We start from the raw sequence: 15,541 nt of genomic DNA on the forward strand, positions 1-15,541 counted from the left end.
AGTATAGTATTTGATTGTTTATTATGTGGTTTCGTATGCATGAATCATTGTTTAATCTATTATGGTTTGAATTATTGTGAACCCGATGTTGCGTTGCCTTGTTTGGTATGCGTTACTGATTTACGTATTCATGTTGATTGGGTAATTGAGTCTAAGAAAAATAAAAAGGGTATGTGAATTTATAAATAGATAAGTCGACAGCCTCACTAGATATCTTGGGAGATGGTGAACGGACCGGGTCCATAGGGAACCCTTCCGGGAACGTGGTCTCTCATATCGGATGGGGTATGGAGACTTTAAATGTTTTGGCACTCATACCGGACGAGGTATGGGGACAGTCCACTTCACCCTCATATCGGACGGAGTATTGAGGTTTATGGCTTTGGCGCTCATACCAGATGGAGTATGGCGACGGCTCTGGAATTAAAATGAATGGTTCACGTGTAACGGGGACCCCTATGGATCCCCATGGATACTAGTAGGCTGATAAAAGAGGAAATTTATTGCTTGATGTGTAGTGCCCGGAAAGGGGCCAAAAAAAAAAAAAAAAAAAAGCCACGTCGGCAGCCACGTCAGCAGGCCCGGTCAGCAGTCCCGGCCAACCGGGACCTACCACATGGCAAGACCACGTCGTTCCGGAACGGGCCACGTTGGCGATCCGCGTAGGCGAGATCGGACGGCCCAGATCAAGCGTGCGATCGGACGGTCCAGATGCAATCGCACGGACGGCCCAGATTAAAACAAAATGGACGGCTGAGATCAAAAGGCAAAGGGTTATAAATAGAACCCCCCACACCAAACCACAAACCCTAGCCGCCTGCCGCTCGCCGGAGAAGACGAACCAGAAGCCGGACGCCGCCACCCGCCGCCGCACCGGGGAAATTTTTGACCGCCGATCGAGGTAAATTTCGTACCCCCGACTCGTTTTTCCACGCTGATTCCTCCTGTGGCCAAATCGGAGCAAAAATCCCGCCCAAACGGCCGAAGCCAGCGGCACCGCCGCGTCCCTTCTCGGTTTTTGCCTCCGATGAGGCCCTTCCCGGCCTCCGTTTGATGCAATTTTTATATCACTGTGATCACTATTCTTTTCTCTGCAGGTTGACCGGAGCCGAATCACCAAAACACGAACCTCGCCGGAGAGCCGCCGCACCCGAGAGCGCCGCCGCCGGTAAGCTCCGTTTTTTCGTGATTTTTTGGCCCCCCGAGGGCCCTAGGGTTGTTTTCTCACAGGGACCGATGCGAGTGTGGCCGAATTCGGCCAGAAACGGCCGAAAGCAGCCAACCCGAGGCGAATCGCCGCCGCCAGCGGCAGTGCCATCGCCGGAGCACGGCGGAGCCGCCATGCCGGAGTTGCGATATTGGCCGAAAGGGGCCCTGGGCCTAATTTGGGATTTTTTGGAACACGTGCAGGTACCAGTAGTGCGTTTCAGTTCCCCGAGAAAAATTCAGGAAAAATTAGGGACAGCCTGTAGGCGCACTGTGAAGCCGTGTTCGGACCCCGAAACGTGTAAGGACCCCTCACCTTATTTCCTATCACGGTTTTAAAGTTCAATAAATGATAAAACGGTATTTCATGAATCAACGAATGTGTGAAATTGCTTAAGGTCGCTAATAGAGCCCAAGTCTAGTGTATTTGTCGGTTAACTGTTATTTGGCTTGTTTTACAGTTTTAAATGCAGCATGAGGTTCGATGTTTTCATTTTATAGTTTCGTGTGCATATTTTTCTGTTTTATTGATTATGGATTAAATGACCGGGATATTGATGCTGTATGTTGTCTGTTTAGCATAAATTACTGTTTGCTTGCTTGTATGTGGATTAATGATGCTGACTGAGGAAAAAGAGAATGAAAAATTATGTAAATGGGTAATAGTATAATGTGGTCAGCCTAACTAGATATCCTGGGAGATGGTGGACGGACCGGGTCCGTAGGGAACCCTACCGGGATTGTGGTCTCCCATACCGGACGGGGTATGGGGACGGCCCGTTTCACCCTCATACCGGACGGGGTAATGAGGTTTATGTTTTGGCGCCCATACTGGACGGGGTATGGGGACGGCCCGTTTCACCCTCATACCGGACGGGGTAATGAGGTCTATGGTTTGGCGCCCATACCGGACGGGGTATGGGGACGGCCCTGGAATGGATTTCAAGTGTTAAGGATTAACGGGTAGCGGGACCCCTATGGATCCCCATGGATACTAGTGGGCTGGTGAATCAGGAAAATATGTTGTGTAACGATTGAATTACGAAAAGTTTGATAGGTATTATGTTATACAGTTCATATATATGTTTTCATGATGATGATGATGTTATTGCTTTCGTATATTGTTTTATGAATTTCACCGAGGTAAGTGAATGGTAAAGGTTTTATTATTAATAAAAGGATTTATTGTAAATTATGCTCCATTGGTCTTTTTGTGTTTTCTACCCACCTTTACCTCCGTGACGATGAGATATCGTGATGTCTTTACTGGGCTAGTGTACCTCATTCCTTATTTAATCATTTCAGATCAAGAGGACATCGTTCCCGAGCCGGTTCTGCATGAGGACGACGAAGGGGACGCCTAAAGACTCCCTAGTCACATTCGTAGTTTTTTTACTTTCAAGTTTCTCCTTTAGGTAGTTTAATCTTGTATATTTTGTGAGCACGTTTTTAGTTTTAGTGTAAGGGATGTTATTCAAATTTTGACTTCGCTTTCGCATTTGATATTTATAATATAATTTCCATTTTAAATTTCCGGGGTTGCTACATAATGATTGAAATACAAGAGTATGAGATGTGTTATGTTACAGAGTGTGCATGATCTTATGATGTTTATAATGTTATTGTTTTCATAAGTTGTTTTTATGAATCTCACCGAGGTAAGTGGACAGTAAAGGATTTTATTATTAATAAATGAATTTGTTATAAATTATGCTCCATTAGTCGTTTTTATTTTCTACCAACCTTTACTTCTGTGACAGTGAGATAGTGTGACATCTTTACTGAGCTAGTATAGCTCATTCCTTACTTAACAATTTCAGATCAGGAGGACTTGGTTCCCGAGCCCGTTCCGCAGGAAGATGACGAATAGAAGCCTAAAGATTAATTAGTTTTCTTTATAGTATTTATTCATAGTATTTTCTTTAGTTAGTTTATTCTTTCATATCTTTAATACGTTTTGATTATTGTGTAAGGGATGTTAATCATAATTTATTTTATTTTGCTTTCGCACTTAAAATAAATATATACATTTTCTTTTAATTTCCGGGGCCGTTACAAAAACACTCCTCAACCTTATTCATATTATATTTTCCAAAAATTTATCCTTCTAATTGAGAGTTGAAAGTATAAAATATATGCTTACAAAAATTGAAAATAAAAAAGAAAATAATCTATTTATACAAAAATATATAAATTATAGTTATTTTCTATATATAAAATAAATAAATTCTAAAAATTAAATATTAATAAAATTACTTTAAATCAAACGCAAGGAAAGGGTTTAAATATTGGTTCAATGGGGCTGGGCTGTTTTCTCTGCCCAATTGGTTACTATTTTCTTTTTAATTTTATCTTAAAGATGATTTTTTTTTAAAAAAAAAAGGTGATTATCATGCTCATAATCAACAGACCTATCTGCATCAAGATTAAAATTGTTTAACATTCAAGTTAAGAGATATAGAATTCTTAATTCTGTAAATACATTACGAGCTATTGATGGTTATCTTGTTATACTGAAAAAATGAGAATTAAAAATTTAACTCATTAATATTTTAATAAAATTTATGATAATCAAGTTATATTTTACTTTAATAAGATATAACGCATATTGACAAAAAAAATACTGCATAATAGTTATTTTTTCTTAACTAATATGTAACATCTCAAAAATTGAATAGGACCTCCGAAGTATTTTGGAAAGATTTAGTAGAAATAAAATTTTAAAATACTATAAAAGTTAAAAGAAATGACCAAATCTCAAAAGTTTTTAAAAAAGAGGAGCAATATGGAGATAATATAGGGGCTAGGTGGTAAGGATTTAAAAAAAAAGGGGAAATTTGGGATTTTAAAAAAAGAAGCAAGGAAACTAAGAGTGCAAATCTACCATTGGTCCTCACAACCCTTATAAAAGCTTCCTCTTCTCAGTCATTTAGGTCATGTTTGGATAAATTTTAGTGATGGTTAATTAATGTATAATAATGATAGTAATTGAACGACAATAACATAGAATTGGAATGACAAAATTTTTTTACGTTTGGATGATGGTATATTAATGTATGTTAATGATATATTTTTATTTGGATGATAGCATTGTATGCTTGTATTTTCAACTAAATTACTAATTTATTCATACCTATTATATATGATAGTAAATGGTATAAAAGAAATATGTAACGAAAAAAAAAATTATTTATCAATATAATTATATTTATATTTAAATAAATAATTATTATACATAATCAAATTAAAATTTTATATTTAATAAAATAAATAATTATTATTTATATTATCATATTAATTTAATTTTAATAAAAATAAAATTATTTATATATTAGCAACAAATTATTGTAATTAGATACTATTATATTAAATCTAAAATTATTTTATCAAATAAAAAATTAAAATATGATTGAAATAATCACATAGTATAATTTAATTTATTAATTAATATTATTTAAAAAATTAATCATCAAATTCTATGTGTGCAATGATATTTTTTTATTAGTTTCAAACTTCTAATTTTTTTTTTAAATGTACAATATATATATACATATATAGATATCTTGTATTGATATTTAATAATAAAAAATATATAATTACATTTGTATTTAAATAAATAATTATTATACATAATTAAATTAAATTTTTATATTTAATAAAATAAATAATTATTATTTATATTATCACATTAATTTAATTTTAATAAAAATAAAATTATTTATATATTAGAGACAAATGGTTATAATTATATATTATTATATTAAATTTAAAATTAAATAAAAAATTAAAATGTGTTTGAAATAATCACATACCATAAGTTAATTTAATAATTAATATTATGTAAAAAATTAACCATCAATAAAATTCCGTATGTGCAATCATATTTTTTTTATTAGTTTCAAACTTCTAAATTTATTTTTTAACAAAAATATACAATACATATACATATGTAGATATTTCGTATTCATATTCAATAATAGAAAAATATTTATATTCTTTTACTAAATTACTTGAAACTTAAACAAATACCACAATAAACCAAAACTGCTTCAAAAATATAAAATACTGTCTACAAACAAGCAAAGAAAGATATAAGAAATTAGTCCATTTAATATAAATTAATTAATCCAAAATATAAATTAGTCCATCAAAATAATAAGATTCATCTATTAAACATCCAACATCAGTTTGACAAAGATTCCTAAAACCATAATATGGTCTTACATTTCGACGACAACAACTTCCATTTTCAATTATCTAAAAATTCGAAGAAAACAAAAAATCAAAATCAACAAAATAACAAATAAAAAATATTCGAACTTGAGATGTGATATTTATCATTACCTGGTAAATTAAGCAAATTGTTTATGAAAAAACTACGCCGATCAGGAGGACAAGTCATTAAAGCTTTAGCCATGTTTGGTTTATCCATAAACAGCATAAAAGCTTTTGTTTCTAGACGGGAATCTAATCCCATATGAGAAACCTCTTTATATAATCTTCTGCTGAAACAGACACTTTTAAAATTGTTAATATTTCCTTCACTGAATTTGAAATAGTTCGAACTTCAGCCAGATATTCTTCTTCATAGACCATTGTCAAACGTCTAGCTTTCTTTCACATTAAAAACTCTTGTACCTCATGTTCGAATTCTGAAGTAGGAGTTTCGGGTGTTGGAGCCTCACATAAACTATCCAGACCATGAAAATTAAAATTACCACTTAAATCTTGGGTAATTAGTGTCTCACTTGTAGCATCCAGACCATGTTCATCACCACTCCTCTTCCTTTGTCTTTGAGGGTTTAGGGATGTCTCACTTGTAAACCCACTAACTCTATCCCTTCCATACATTTCTAACATTTTCTCGTAATTTCCCATGCGTTTGTTTTTCAATTCCACTGCTTTAGGTTGAGCCTAGCATGAATAACTATATTAATATTTAAACAATATAAAAAATGGCAAACAACATATAATAAAGTAAGTGATTTACCTTTATTAGTTGCTCCCAAACTTCCTCTTCTGCTTCGAATCGTTCAGTTGTTGGATTCTAGGCAAAACCACTCATTCCATGTTTGAAAACATCATAATATTTTGAGAATTGCTTTTTTAAATTTTTTATGCGGTTGCGTACATGCTCTTTATCAATGTCCAAATCTGGAAATGTATTCCTCTGTAACACCCTAACCCTTTTTTTAAAATTTTAATTTTATTTTTATTTTTTTTGAAAATAATAATTTTGTAATTATTATATGAATATAATGATTAATTATGTAATAATATATTGAATTTAATTTAGTTTAATTTATTTTAATAGAAATAATAATAATAATAATAATAATAATAATAAAAAGGGGTAAAAATTATTTAGGGATTTAATTGTAAATAATTTTTGGAAAAAGAGGTTTAAATTTTGGGTTCTGGGGGTATTTTTGAAAGAAAAATTAAAAACCAGGGGTCAAAACGCAACTTAAAAAAATTGTACCCCGTCAGCTGCCCGGTCAGCAGCCCCGGCCAACCAGGACGCGCCGCATGGCAGAGACGCTGACACAGGAGGCCACGCAGAAGGGAGACACGTGGGCGATCCGCGTGCGCGCGATCGAACGGCTGAGATCCGTTCCCGCGCACGGACGACCTAGATCAAAAACGCGCACGGATGGCCCAGATTGCATTGCGATGAACGGTACATATTCATTTTCTATTTAATCGCGATCGGACGATCCAGATTGAATCGTGATGGACGGCTCAGATTAAAAGCGGATGGTTATAAATAATTTCATCCACACCCAAACCCTAACCCTAGTCGCCAGAGCCCCTCGCCGGAGAAGACAACTCAGCCACCGGGGAGTTGATCGCCGCCGCACCGGAGCAACTCAGATTCTAAATCCACCTATGGCCAAATCAGAGCAAAACACCGGCCAATTGGTCGAAAAATGCCGTTGAAGCCCAGCGGCGCCGCCGTGGGTTGTCTCAGTTTTTGCCTCCAATGAGGCCCTTCCTGATTCCCATTCGATGTAATTTTTTCACCATTGTGACCATCGTTCCCTCCTCTACAGGTTTATCGGAGCAAAACACTAAACCGCGACGCGAATTAGAGGAGCCGCCGCACCAGAGAGCCCCACCGCCGGTAAGTTTCAGTTTTCTGTATTTTTTCGGCCCACTGAGGGCTCTAGGGGTGTTTTCTCACAAGAACCAATGCAAGTTTGGCTAAATTCGGCCGAAAACAGCTGAAAACAGCCAACCTGAGGCAGATCACTGCCGCGAGCAGCGGTGCCGTCGCCGGAGCATGGCGGAGCCGCAGTGTCGAAATTCCAAAATTTGCTGAGTAGGCCCTGGGTCTGATTTTTGAGTTGTTTGGGACATGTGTAGGTACCGTAAGCGCGTTTCAGTTCCTGAAAAAAAACTCAAGGAATCCAGGGACTGCCTGTAGGCACAGTAAAAATTCAGTTTTTGACGTCGAATCAAGTAAGGACCCCTCACCCTATTTTCTATCATGGGATTGAAGTCTGAATAAATGATAAAACTATATTTTATACAAATTGAGTAGATGTGCATAATTAATTACGGTTGTTAATGGAGCCCGAATAAGACATATTTCTCTGTCAGTTTCTATTTGATTTATTTTACAGTTTAAATGCATTATGGTATCTGGTTTATTTATTTTATGATTTTGAATGCATGAATCACTGTTTACTTCACTACTGGTTGATTTTGTTAATCTAAGATATGTTTGCCTTATTGGATGCACGTTGCTTGTTTAAGTATTCATGTTTGAATGGGTAACGGAGACAAAGAAAAAAAATAGGAAAGGGGTGTGAATTGATAATTGGATAAGATGACAGCTTCACTAGATATCCTGGGAGATAGTTGATGGACTGGATCCATAGGGAACCCTACCGGGAACATTGTCTCATACCGGACAGGGTATGGAGACTTTAAATATTTTGGCGCTCATACCGGCAGGGGTATGGGGACGACCCGCTTCACCCTCATACCGGACGGGGTATTGAGGTTTATTGTTTGGCGCCCCTATCGGACGGGGTATGGAAACGGTCTTGGAAATTAAGTTTAAAAATTCATCCTAAAATTTGTCAGTCAAATAACATTTGTTACAATTGGAAGTTGAAACAAATATGGTTTTCTCACGCCCGTGAAATACCATACATTAAAATTCTACCATTCACCATAATCTAAACAGAGAGTTAGAGGCGGGGGAACCTAACAGAAAAAGGAGGGTCAATCGTGAGAGAGAGAGAGACAGTGAGATCGACTGGGAGGAGAGCAAGCCGAACAAGTACGAGATTCTAGAGAGGAAGTAAGATTTTAAAATAGCTAGTCTGATTGAGAGAAGGATGGGCAGAAAAAGTATGAAGATCTATAGAGGAACCAGTGGCATTGCGTTACAGCATCACTAAAGAGGACTTGAGAGAGGACTAGCATTGCTAGTGAACATCATGCGGTAACAGGAGGTAAGACAAATTTAGGTTTTAAACACCAGAGTTGAGATTTATATTTTTAAATTCCTTCTTTTGGAGGATGTATGCATGATTTGGGTTAGAAAAAAATGGAAAGATGATTTGAACTTATAGTAGAAGGTTAGATCGTACATCATAAAAGCTAAACCTGAGAGTGTAGATAGATATGTGATGATGCAACAATAAGGTAAGAGAATCGAGGGTGAAAGGGTTTTCGTGATAGAAGGCTGAGATTTTGGAGACAATCACTTGGGGTCTTAACTGTTAAAGATAGGAGGAAGAGGTTAGAGAGACTAATGAGAAGACTCAAGATTTTCTACTGTGGTTCTTGTAAAAAAAACTTCAAGTACATCCATATTTATAGGCACTATTATAACTACTATAATTAATTATAACCACCAACAAACATAATAAATCTAATTTATTACTCACAACTTCTACCAAACCAAAAAATATATAGAGACTCTAATTATGAAGTTCAACCACTAACAAACTAATTAATTATATTCTAATTTGTAAATTAATTTTTAACACTTCCCCTTAATTTGTAAATCTCCTTTTCGATCCAAGATTAGTGCGTAGCTTTTGAAAGACTTCAAACTTGAGCGGTTTGGTGAAAATATCCACCACTTGATCTTTGTGCTTGAGTTCCACTTCTTTTTTAGCAGTGCAATCTGTAATTAAATGATATCTTGTGTTTATGTGTTTGCTTCGTTCATGGAATACCTGGTTCTTGGCTAGTGCTTGTGCAGACTTATTGTCTGTCAATAAAAGTTATAATAGCTTCGTCCTGTGTTAAATGAAGTTCTTTCAATAATCTTCTAAGCCATATGGCATGACAAGCACATGAGGTTGCTGCCACATATTCAGACACACAAGTTGATAGTGTAACAATGGCTTGCTTCTTAGAACTCCATGTAATTGCACAATCACCCATAAAGAATACAAAACTAGTTGTACTTTTTCTATCGTCAATATCTCCAGTAAAATCACTATCATAAAATCCCACAAGGTTGAAATCGTTAGAAGATGAATAAAATAACCCAAAATCAATAGTACCTTTAAGGTAACGTAGAACTCTTTTAGTAACATTCATATTGAAGGTGGTAGGAGCTTCCATAAAATGATTTATTAGTGCAACTGCAAAAAGAATATCAGGCCTTATAAATTTCAAGTATCTCAAACTTCCCATAAGACTTTTAAAGAGAGTGTGATATACTTTTTCTCTATTATCAAACTTTGATAACTTGGCTCCACATTCTACAAGCATGTTCATAAGATTGCAATTAAGCATTTTGAATTTCTTTAAGACTTTTCTTGCATAGCCTTCTTGAGAAATAAAAATACTATCTTCCATTTGCTTCACCTCAAGGCCCAAATAATAAGACATGAGCCCAATATCAGTCATTTTAAATTCAAGTAATATATTTTTCTTGAATTCTTCAAACAAACTTGGATTGTTGCTCGTGAAGATGAGATCATCCACATATAGAATATCACCATTAGGATGATACTTCACATAAAGAGCATATTCATGAAGGCAACAAACAAATCCATTATCTTCAAAATACTTGTTTATACGACTATTCCATGCTCTTGGCGCTTACTTTAGCCCATACAAAGCTTTCTTCAATTTTAACACTTTATCTTCATGTCCTTCAACCACGAAACCCAATGGTTGTTCTACATAAACTTCTTCATTAAGATAGCCATTGAGAAATGCCGATTTTACATCAAGTTGAAAAATTTTCCACTTTATTTCAGCTGAAATAACTAAGAGCAAACTAATAGTCTCTATGTGAGCAACTGGTGCAAAAACCTCATCATAATCAATCCCATGTTTTTGCTTGTATCCTTTAGCCACAAGTCTTACCTTATACCTTTTCACATTTCTTTGAGAATCTTTTTTAGCTTTATAGACCAATTTGACACCAATAACTTTATGTCCCTTAGGAATAGTTGTAACGACCCCGGAAATGTGAAAATAAAATGAGTATTTAAACACATAAAATGCGGAAGCGAGATCAAAATTTCAGTTAACATCCCTTACACGAAAACCAAAAACGTACTTAAAATATAAAAGATTAAACTAACTAAAAGAGAAACTCGAAAATAAAACTATGAGTATGACTACAGAATCTCTAAGCATCCCCTTCGTCGTCCCCCTGCGGAACGGGCTCGGGAACCATGTCTTCCTGATCTGAAATTGTTAAATAAGGAGTGAGCTACACTAGCCCAGTAAGAACATCACGATATCTCACCGTCACGGAGGTAAAGGTGGGTGGAAAAACACAAAAGACCAACGGAGCATGATTTACAACAAATCCTTTTATTTATGATAAAACCTTTACCATCCACTTACCTCGGTGGAATTCATGAAACAATATAAGAAAAACAATAACATTATCACAATCATGGAATAATATAAGTTGTAAAACATAGCACTTATCACGCCTTTTGTAGTTCAATCATTATACAATATATCCTTTTCTCATTTACCAGCCTATTAGTATCCATGGGGGTCCATAGGGGTCCCGCTACCCGTTAACCTTTAACATTCATAATCAGTTTCCAGGGCCGTCCCCATACCCCGTCCGGTATGGGCGCCAAAACCATAAACCTCAATACCCCGTCCGGTATGAGGGTGAAACGGGCCGTCCCCATACCCCGAACGGTATGGGCGCCAAAACCATAAGATCTCCATACCCCGTCCGGCATGTGAGACCACAATCCTGGTAGGATTTCCTACGGACCCGGTCCGTCCACCATCTCCCAGGATATCTAGTCAGGCTGACCCCATAATACAATTATCAGTCTACACAATCTTTTATTTTCCTTTTCCTCAGTCAGCATCATCAATTTACATTTAAACAAGCAAATCGTAATTCATGCCAAACAGACAACATACATTATCAGTTTTTTAGTCATTCAACCCATAATTAATAAAAACGTAGTATATGCACATAAATCTGTAAAATGAACACATCAAACCTCATTTTGCATTTAAAGCTGTAAACAGGTCAAATAACAGTAAATCACCAATCACACTAGACTCGGGCTCCATTAGCCACCTTAAGCAATTTCACACATTTGTTAATTCAAGAAATACCGTTTTATCATTTTGAACTTTAATACCGTGATAGGAAATAGGGTGAGGGGTCCTTACTCGTTTTCGGGGTCCGAACACGGCTTTGCAGTGCGCTTGCAGGCTATCCCTAATTTTTCCTGAATTTTCCTCGGGGAACTGAAACGCACTACTGGTACCTGCACGTGTTCCAAAAAAATCCCAAATTAGGCCCAGGGCCCCTTTCGGCCCAAATCGCAACTCTGGCACGGCGGCGAGTCGCCTTGGGTTAGCTGTTTTCGGCCGTTTCCGGCCAAATTCGGCCACACTCGCATCGGCCCCTGTGAGAAAACAACCCTAGGGCCCTCTGGGGGCCAAAAAATACGGAAAAACGGAGCTTACCGGCGGCGGCGCTCTTGGGTGCGGCGGCTCTCCAGCGAGGTTCATGTTTTGGTGATTCGGCTCCGGTCAACCTGTAGAGAAAAGAATGGTGATCACGGTGATATAAAAATTGCATCAAACGGAGGCCGGGAAAGGCCTCATCGGAGGCAAAAATCGAGAGGGGGCGCGGCGGCGCCGCTGGCCTTCGGCCGCGTATTCCGGCCGTTTGGCCGGGATTTTGGCTCCGATTTGGCCACAAGAGGAATCAGCGTGGAAAAACGAGTCGGGGGTATGAAATTTACCTCGATCAGCGGTCAGAAATTTCCCCGGCGTGGCGGCGGGTGGTGGCGGCCGGCTTCTGGTTTGTCTTCTCCGGTGAGCGGCAGGCGGCTAGGGTTTGTGGTCTGGTGTGGGGGTTCTATTTATAACCCCTTGCCTTTTGATCTCAGCCGTTCATTTTGTTTTAATCTGGGCCGTTCGTTTTTGATTGAATCTGGGCCGTCCGTGCGATTGCATCTGGGCCGTCCGATCGCGCGATTGATCTGGGCCTTCCAATCGCACCCACGCGGATCGTCAACGTGGCCCCTTTTCGGAGCGACGTGGTCTTGCCACGTGGCAGGCCCCGGTTGGCCGGGACTGCTGACCGGGCCTGCTGACGTGGCTGCCGACGTGGCCTTTTTTTTTTTTTCTCCTTCTCGGTCCGGGCGCTACAATAGTAGATAGTTCCCATGTGTTGTTATTTTCTATGGATTTGATATATTCCTCCATGGTTTGTCTCCATCTCACATCTTTGATGGCTTCATCAAAATTCATTGGTTCACTATCAAGAAAAAGACAAAACAAATCATTTATATCAAAATTAGTGATCTCCTCAATTTCATCATAAAGATCTTAAATGCTCTTTAACTTTTGTGACCTTTCACTTGAACTTTCTTGAGAAATGGGTGATGCAACATGAGTTGGAGAATGAGGTGGAGTTGCTTCTTGCAAAGGTACCATGGTCTCTTGGTTCTTCTCTTCAAAGTATAGAAAGAAATCATAAGCATTTTCTTTTTTCTTCTCCCAATTCTAAGTCGCCTTTTTATTAAATTCAACATCTCTACTTACCATGATCTTGCCATTGCTTGGATTATACAATTTATAGCCTTTTGAGTTTGCATCATACTCAATAAAAATATGTTTGACACTTCGATCATCGAGTTTAGATCTCTCTTATTGTGGAACATGAGCATATGCAATACTTCCAAAAACTCGCAAATGGTTGACATTAGGTTTCATTCCGCTCCATGCTTCTTGGGGAGTCATGTCTTTCAAACTTGATGTTGGAGATCTATTAGATAAAGACACTGCACAAGAAATTGCTTTGGCCCAAAATTCCTTGGGCATGTTTTTTGCGTTCAACATGATTCTAGCCATATTAAGAATAGTTCTATTCTTTCTTTTCGCAACTCCATTTTGTTGTGGTGATTTTAGAACCGTTAAAGGGTGATGAATTCCATTAGATTCACAGAAATCATGGAATTCTTTGGAAGTAAATTCACCTCCTCTATCTGTTCTCAAAGACTTTATTTTACAACAACAATCTTTTTCTACAAGAGTTTTGAAATTTTTAAAAGCAACAAAAGCATCTGATTTTTTCTTTAAAAAATATACCCAAGTCTTCCTACTAAAATCATCAATAAATAGTAGGAAATATTTATTTTTACCAAATGAGAGTGGATTGATTGTCCCACACACATCGACATGCATAAGTTGAAGTAGCTTGGTTGCTCTTATAGTAGCTTCTTTTGGGCAACTCCTTCTTGAATGCTTTCCAAGTAGACATGTTTCACATAATTGATTAGGACGGTTGATTACTGGCATACGTTTCACCATTTTTTCTTCTCCCATCGCCTTTAGTGCGCCAAAGTTCAAATGGCCAAATCTTATATGCCAACACCATGCTTCATCTTCCATACTAGCCTTCAAACATCTTGTTTCAATAGTTTTGAGATTCAAGATAAATATTCTATTATTTGACATGTACATCTTAGCAATCAAATTAGCACTTTGATCTCTAAGCCAAAGACAATAATCTTTCATATGAATTTCATATCCATTTTCAATAAGTTGGCCCAAACTCAAAATATTTCTTCTTAACTTTGGCACATAGTAAACATTAGTAATAAGTACATGCCCACCATTTTTTGGAGAGATTAGAATTGTACCTTTCCCTTGAATTTAAATTTTTCAAGAGTCTCCAAAACAAACATTACCATTAATCTTCTCATCAAGCTCCACAAATTTTTCTTTATTATCGCATATGTGATTGCTTGCTCCATTATCCAAGTACCATTAATTATGTGTTTCACTATTTCCCTCTTTACATGTTAGCAATAAGTTGTTTCTTCCTCATCTTGTTTATCATTGACAAAGTTGGCTTGTTCCTCCTTCTCATTTAAAGTGTTACAACATTCCCAAGCATAATGTCCATATTTATGACAATTGTAACATTCAATATTTGATTTGTTAGAATTTTTATAGTTACCTCTTCCTCTTCCTCTTCCTCTTCTTCTTCCAAGGCCTCTATTTGATGGTTGACTTTTGTCTTCATTATCGACATCATCATGAGTTTTATTTTTTTTAAATGCTTGACAACGACCACGACCATGACCTTTACTTCTTCCTTGTCCTCTTTACTTTCCACCATCATTCAAAGATGCCTTTGATTTGAGAACTTGTTCTAAAGGCTCTTTTTGTCTTCTTTTTATTTTTTCTTCATGAGCTTGTAGAGATTCCTCTAATTGTTCAAATGTCAAAATGTCTAAATCCTTTAATTCTTCAATGGCACAAACCACATAGTCGAATTTTGGTGGCAACAATCAAAGAATTTTCTGCACCACATAAACATCTTCCATCATTTCACCCAAATCTCCTCATTTAGAAAACTATAGAATTTACCCTTGAGAAAAAATCTGAAATGGATTTAACATCCTTCATTTACAAAGCTTCAAACTCACCTTGTAAAGTTTGGAGTCGTACCTTCTTCACCTTGTCAACTCCTTGGAGGGAATTCTTCAAAATCTCCCAAGCTTGCTTTGCGTTGGTAGCATTGGCCACCTTTAGAAACATAGATTCATCCAAACCTTGATGGATAGTGCAAGAGCTTGTTGATCCTTCTTCTTTGTTCTTGCAAGAGCATCCTTATCAATTTGAGTTAAAGATCCTTTATCTTCAGGTGGAGTAAAGCCTCTTTCTACAATATCCCACACATCTTGTGAGCCAAGTATGGCTTTCATACAAAAACACCAACTTTCATAGCTTTCTTTTGTAAGACAAGAAAATTGGAAAGAAAATATATTATTGCTAGCAATCTCTAGAATTTTAACAAAAAAACCAAGCTCTGATACCATTTTGTTAAAGATAGGAGGAAGATATT

The sequence above is a fragment of the Carica papaya genome, chromosome 4, assembly GCF_054855325.1.
Source record: "Carica papaya isolate Zhongbai chromosome 4, ASM5485532v1, whole genome shotgun sequence".
Taxonomy (NCBI): domain Eukaryota; kingdom Viridiplantae; phylum Streptophyta; class Magnoliopsida; order Brassicales; family Caricaceae; genus Carica; species Carica papaya.